Source organism: Phalangium opilio, unplaced genomic scaffold (assembly GCF_054372755.1).
Source record: "Phalangium opilio isolate 3A_F unplaced genomic scaffold, DU_Popi_V2 ptg000246l_1, whole genome shotgun sequence".
Lineage (NCBI taxonomy): Eukaryota > Metazoa > Arthropoda > Arachnida > Opiliones > Phalangiidae > Phalangium > Phalangium opilio.
In genome coordinates this window covers 5,597,020-5,605,000 of record NW_028324225.1, presented here as the reverse complement: position 1 = coordinate 5,605,000, position 7,981 = coordinate 5,597,020, and positions in this window count along the sequence as shown.

Genomic DNA, 7,981 nt, shown 5'->3' with positions numbered 1-7,981 from the left:
GAAGATACCATTTTTTTCTGGAACCACTATATAGAGCAAAATTCTTGTGTAAATAATGTAGAAAAATATATTGAGTTTAATGAAAATTTGGTGAAAAATCTAAGATAAGAATTTTTTTAAATAATCTATGTTTTATGATCATGTCTTCAAAAGTAAAAAATTTAATATCTGTTACTTCTGGCAATTCATTTTCTACACTTATCTTTTACACTTTCTCGTCTTTGTCTACAATGACAGTTTTTATTAATTGGGAGATGATGCATTCCAGCTACAAGAACATTTCTTGCGACCCTATTCGTCCAAGGGATTGAATCCGAAATCTAGAGTGTTCAACTATCGCCTGAGTAGAGCTAGGTGCGTATACATGATTGACCTTAATTATAGTGGTATGCATACATAATTAAACAAATTAATAAATACATAATAAAATAAATTAATAAATACATAATTAAATAGAATAATAAATAAATAATTGAATAAATAAAATAATAAATAAATAAATTAATAAATAAATAATTGAATAAATAAAATAATAAATAAATAAATTAATAAATAAATTCATAAATAAATTAATTAATAAATAAATAAATTAATAAATAAATTCATAAATAAATAAATAATTAAATAAATAAATAAATAAATATATAATTAAATAAATAAATAAATAATTAAATAAATAAATAAATAATTAAATAAATAAATAAATAAATAAATAATTAAATGAGTAAAATAAATTAGTAAAATGAAGTAATAAAATAAATTAATAAATAAATAAAATGGTTTTGAAGGCGTTGTAGCGAGAATGCATTCGGAATTTTGGGAGCTAGATGGAGAGTGTATCATCGAACAATGACCTTGGCTCCAGGCAATGTTGACCGCGTTGTAAATGCAACAGTTGTTTTGTACAACTTCTTGATTTCCAAAGAAAAACATTTGAATACATCGCAAAAAGTATATTGCCCAACTGGATAATCCGATTTTACTGAGTTCGGGGAACTATCACTACGGTACATGGAACGACGAGCCTGATAATGGCCTTCACAACCTTCAAGGTGCTCGGGCCAGGAATTCAACGGAAAAAGCAAAGCATTGTCGCACTATGTACGCAGACTATTTTTGGGATGAATCAGGGGCAGTACCCTGGCATTGGGATATGCCTGGAGTAACTAAATAATGTTACGTCAATATGTGAGCCATATAAATGAGCCACGTTTTAATACGTTCAATAAACGAAATTATTTAAATCACTTCAGTGGGTCCGATACAAAACTAAACTTCTTCACCTCATGGAAACCATTGTCTAGGCCTTTAACTATTTAACTACGCGGAGGTTCACGCACAAGTTCTTTCGATTTCTCTGCGTAATTACGAACAACTCCCATGAGTTCTGTCTCGCAGTCCATTTGCAAATTTTTGTGCACTTCGCATTGTACATCAGCTAAATATTTGCAAAACCGTTGTGGTCTGCCTTCAACATTGGTTTGGCAATCATGTGCTGTTGAGGCTGCTAGAAGCCTGCAAGGTGAAACGTGTTTAAATATGATATTTCAAGTCATTCAAGAATGTAGCGGTTAGCTTACCCTGCAGCTTATCAACTACAACCTTCTTGAGGCCAATAGCTGCTTGCTATAATCTAGTGGTGTACCCCAGAATTGTCACTTCAGTCTTTTAAGTGGGGCTAGATAACACCACCGTAATATAGAGCTTTGGTCTCTAATAGCTAAGCCCCCCCTTACTTACTGGTCCACTTTGGATATGTCTTCAATTATGCTTTTAAGGGCATCGTCACCCTCATCTAGTATACGCTTCCTCTTGGTTTTAGGTTTCACTGTAGAAGCCCTAGTCATCGAAGGGCTTGTATTATTTTGAGCTGAACTGTGCTCATTGGTGATATTGTTAGTAGCATTTATGGGGCTCACGGACAGGTGGGGTGTTCCGAGATGTTGAACGTTGTGACGTTTGGTTGTTTTCCACTTCATAATTCTCTCTGATATCTTCCTCTTCAACTATACGAACTTCGCAGCCAATTTGACTAAATATCTGCCTTACATTTTAATAAATTGCACAATGACTGAAAAAACCCCGTATTTACTTGATTTGCAGCTTCCCCATCTTGCTCTTCATCATTTGGTGGATGTACTTCAATGTTTGAAACTGTGCTAATGTTGCAATAACCTTATTTAATTCAATGAAACAGATCATACTAAAGAAACATACTCTCGTCGTGTTACCACATCTTTTGAAAACATGAGTTGCCTGAAGAAGGGCCATTTCACTAAATTTATGTCCGATTCTTTAATATACTCTTGGCCTGATTTTTTGTGGCTCACGGCATGGAAATTTGTGCGGCACTGATCTTCGAGATACTTCCACATATTTTTTACGTCTTTTACTGCGAATTATATTGTTGGCTTTATATTTCACATTTCAAAACATTCTAAATACACAAATGTATTATTACTTACTTGACATTTTCATAATATCTGCAATTTCCTTCCATTTGACACCTTGCAGAATTCTGTCACGATAACCTTCGTTGGATTTATCCCATATTTCTGGGTAGTTCATAACTAAGCTGATTAAAGCTTCTTTTTTTTTCAATATCTTTTTGCCTAATTGAGGCTTTCAAGACCTTGTCCTGTTCCTTTTTTTCTTTTAGTGACATTTTAGATTAAAACACAAAGATTAAAATACAAAAAATTACTACCGCTAGCAGCAACGACCTAGGCACACATGAAATAACCCCGCTCCTCGTGGAGACTGGAGACAGACATTCCCTCCTCAAAACTCGTCACCCCATTCGCTGGCGAAATCATGTGATATATCACGAGAGTTCGTTTCTTGCGAGAAAATCTGCCAGGGCAAATCGAAAGCTTACTCTGAAACTCGGTTTCATCTCTCCGCAAAAGCGCATGTTTTGGTTATTATCGCCAGCTTGTTCCGACAAAGCTTCGGCCTTGCGCTTTCAGCTCCAACTTTTTGTGATTCTCGCGCTTCAGTAAACGGGCCATAAGATGGGACAGCTTACTCTCCGTTCTAATTAGCCGGTACAAACTCCACATGATTCACCGTCTAAATTTTATCTTATCAATCCCCGAAACATCTTCAAAACCCCTCGCCGAATGTAGTCTCTCTTTTACGGCAAGAAATTCGATTTACGTCCTTTCTCATGAATGTACTCCCCCTTAGAATTCACAACTTCTCATAGGGAGTCATTTATAAGGTGGGATAGTTCTCTCATTTATTACCTACTAAGATATTCGGATAAGGAATGGACGGAAAAAACCAATATGGAATGGAAGTGGTTAAATTGATACACATTATAGTTGGAAATGGTTGGTAAATGGATAGAATCTATTTTCTATGGAAGATCCTAAAATTCTAAAAAGAAATACAAAGGGTTTTGCCACTCAGTAATAGCAGCTATCTGCCTTTCATTGTATTAGACGATATATGGCAATATAACATAGGTGCCACTACTACTCATCTCAGTTTTTGTAGCCTAGTTACTAGCTAACTAAGCTCACAGTATCGTCTTCTAGCTCATCCCCCTTTTACTTTATCACACGAGATGCACGGCAATTATAGCTATCAATCGGTCCATTGTAAGTTTTCGCGCCAAATTCTCGGAATAAATATTTTGGGAAATGACTCTTGCTACTTGGCGACGGGCGAACAAGAGTCCCTCAGTCCAATCAAATTTCCTTCAGTTGTTCAGCGCTCTTATTTTTACTAAAATTCCCGATGAAGAACCTGTATTGCAGTCTTAATTTTGGGTCAAACCAAGACGCTCAAGGGTTATATTCTTTCGAACACTATGGTAGGGAAATGGTTTTTCGCTATTGTTCATTTCGGTAATGGTTGAAACTGCAATAACTTTTCTTAATCGGGAATGGGAACGGTTGGTATTTGGAAATCAGGGATCGGTAACGGATGGGGAGGTTGATGAAAAATATTGGTGGAATTGGTCAACAAAAACATGAACAAAAATGGTATGGAAATGGTAACGTTTGAAACTGAAATGCAGCTCACTAGTGTGTAATAACAGACACACAGATACGGCCGAAACAGAACCCCTACGTGACATTAATAATATGGCTATGTGGAGCTAAATAAAGAGCATGTTAATTATACTCCAACTTGCAATGCGCATGTTGGGGTATTTGAAGATATCATCTAAGATTGCGATCAATGTCCACCGTCAGTTTTGTCGACAGGTTTGCTTTGAAGACTTCCGTCAAAATGAAGCAGCCGACGAAGTAGGTGGTCAAAATAACCTTCTTGACGGCTTCGTACGTGTTCCCCAATAGTCTGGAGGATAATTGGGAAAAAGTCATGCACTATGTGAGGAATGCGTGAAACATTGCATAGAGATAAATAACAGAAGTCCACCCCTCTCGAAGTACTAATATGTAACGTATTATAACTTGGCAGTCTTCAGCGAGGAAACTTTGTTCTCAACCCCGTTTTTCGACTAGTTTTGGGAAAACATGTTCCGCCCGGTTGTTTACTTCCTTGGCTAATTTGGTGTTATGGATAAATTTTTATTTCAACAAATTCAAATATTTTAAAATACAGAGATCTAGCTGTAACCCGCGCCGGTAACTAGTACTTAAAACGAAATGTTATAAGAAACGGGTCGATTGTTTAGTATACTATAGAATTTATCTATATCTATGTAAGTGCAAGTCCTGACTAATTGGTAATCAACGCCAAGACCAAAGGCTGAAAACTCTTAAGTAGTAGGCACGAACTTAGAAAGATTTTGTTCAATCCGGGGCCATCTTGAAAAAATGGCGACTAGAAATCTATCAAAAATGTTTATTTATAAAATAATGGCCGCGCGTTTCGACCTATTACACTAATGATAAGTACACTGGTTCCCAGGTCCCTATAGACTATAGACGGACTTTATGGCTTTTCAGGTACAATTTGCCTCAACATTTTAGAATGGCGGCGAGAAAATTACTAAAATATGCAACGCCAGGTTTTGTTTGTTTGTCACCAAATTTGAAAAAAACTGCTGTTTGTTATCAAACTTCATGGTTGAGTCTGCGACTCCTCGGTAGTAAGTCTTTTAAGAACGTTCTATTCTAAAGCCATAACGTTTTAACTTTGTGATGCACCCTTAATTAAGCATAATTTCGTTGAAGACAAAAGTTGGGAAACCAAAATAAATCTCTCCGGTATCTACCCAATTAACAAGTTTTCTTAAATAATTAAATAAATACGATTGGTATTAATTATTTGAATCGTTAAAAAATACATTTTTCGTAAAATCATTTTAAACATTGCTATTGTTGCCGTTGCCGTTTGACTTCTAGTCAATAATTTCTTCACATTTTTTTGTAATTTTAGGGTAAAACACCTTTTTTTGAGAAGCTTGTCGCAAATGAGCTATTTTGGCTCCAATCTTAAGTTAACTAGAAAAACCCTTAATTATAACTATGCAACGTTTCACGCTTTTTTCAAAAAAAGTATGATTTTGAATAAAAGTGTCATTTATTCTCTAGCCTACAAGTTGTCGAAGATCCCGACACGAAAACGGTGTATTCTCGGTACCAATCGTTTGGCAATCGTCAAGAAATTGAACAAGAAGAGAAAGAGAATGATAATCTTCTACACCTTGGAAGGACAGTGGTCTCCTAAAGATGAAACATGTACGCACCTTCGGCAGAAAGACTTCAATGATTCCACTCAGTGATATTTGGTAGTCTGGTTTTCGGAAATAAGACAACATGTTGTATTCGTAGAACAGAAACGGATCGATAAAAGTTCGATTTAACGTTTCTATAACAGCTAACTCCGCGGACCTAACAACACTCATAGTAAAAAAAACATCTCCTTCCTATAACGGGATACGAAGCAATTTGAATTGAATTCTTCCTTTCTCAGTTCCCCCCCTGCTCGACTAAAACCGCTCTAGTCCGAATTTAAGACTTACCGTCTTATGCATAATATCGCTGGGAATGAAAGTTACGTTACAACTGCCCAAAAAAATATTCAAAAATTATTCGTAACGCGTGTAAGCTGTTAACGTATTCAAAATTTACCGGCCTTTCGGATATCCAATGAATTCCTCCCAGAGTTGATCTCCCACATGGTATGTTCTGATGTTAAGAGTTCTCTTCATAAAGTCATACGTGATCTAAAACGAAACGTTCAAGCTATTTCGGAACTCATAGCCCAAACAAAGGTAATGAGGTCGTCACGAGTAGATCTTCCCGAAGCACGAGAAACAACGCGATGGCTGATTTCAGCTAACAAATAGTTTATCACTATGCCTATTTTCTTCAATTTATTAAACTGGATTATGAATGGTCTAATCTAAACTCCAATTTATATTAATAAAAACTGTCATTGTAGACAAAAACGGGAAAGTGTAAAAGACAAGTTAAAAAAATACCTGAAGTAACAGATATTAAAATTTTCACTTTTGAGGACACGATTAAAAAACATCAATTATTTGAAAAAATTCTTATCTTTCTTTTTTCACCAAAATTACTTCATCAAAAATATTTTAACATGATACACGTGCATCATTTAAAAATAGTATACGGTTGCTTTTCATTTTCTCTCAAAAATGAAGAATTAGAATGAGGAATCGGCCCTACAAAGAGAATAAAATGGACAGAAAATCGTTGAGGGCAGATAAAATATAAACCGTATGTAATAAAAACGTATTGTAAAGATTTCCAAGTTTTAAAAATTAACTTGTTGTATAGCTCTCAAAGATCAGACTAATAACTACATCAGAATCAAAAGCCTTATGTTATTTTCCCCTTCGAAATATTTCCAATTTTAATATATAAAAATGTAAACTCAAAAAGCTAATTTTTTTACAATGATCAGATCATTTGAATCTCCTAAAAGCAAATGTTAGTAGAAAGTAAAACTTAGTATCAAGCTAGTATCCCTTCAAGATTTTTTTGAATTTGCCCGTTTTACTCGAACTACTAGGATAAGCGTGTTGAAAAATATTTTGGGCCAATGAAAGTGAAAATTTGAATATCTGTTAATGTTCAGGTAATTAATTTTTTAAACTTATCTTTTACACTTTCCCGTCTTTGTCTACAATGACAGTTTTTATTAATATCTATTATTTCAGTCTTAATATTAATTAAAATTGTTTAGAAACCCTATAGGAGAGAAAGTCTTAGGGCGTTGCGCGTCCATCGGAAATCTAGCTTAATTACCAGCAGTCGGTAATCTAGCTTAAATGCCAGTAGTCGGTAATCTAGCTTAATTACCAGCAGTCGGTAATCTAGCTTAATTACCAGCAGTCGGTAATCTAGCTTAATTACCAGCAGTCGGTAATCTAGCTTAATTACCAGCATTCGGTAATCTAGCTTAATTACCAGCAGTCGGTAATCTAGCTCAATTACCAGCAGTCGGTAATCTAGCTCAATTACCAGCAGTCGGTAATCGAGCTCAATTACCAGCAGTCGGTAATCTAGCTCAATTACCAGCAGTCGGTAATCTAGCTCAATTACCAGCAGTCGGTAATCTACCTCAATTACCAGCAGTCGGTAATCTAGCTTATTTGACAGTAGTCGGTAATCTAGCTTAATTGCCAGTAGTCGGTAATCTAGCTTAATTGCCAGTGGTCGGTAATCTAGCTTAATTACCAGTGGTCGGTAATATAGCTTAATTGCCAGTGGTCGGTAATCTAGCTTAATTACCAGTGGTCGGTAATCTAGCTTAATTACCAGTGGTCGGTAATATAGCTTAATTGCCAGTGGTCGGTAATCTAGCTTAATTACCAGTGGTCGGTAATATAGCTTAATTGCCAGTGGTTGGTAATATAGCTTAACTGCCAGAAGTCGGTAATCTAGCTTAATTACCAGCAGTCGGATATTTAAGCACACCACCCTTAGCAACTTTATTTTCTATAAGAAAAACTATTACAAGGATCTCTTTGAAATATTAAAGACATATTAACGTCCCGGATTGTATTGTAGTGTTTTTTCAAAATAGTAAA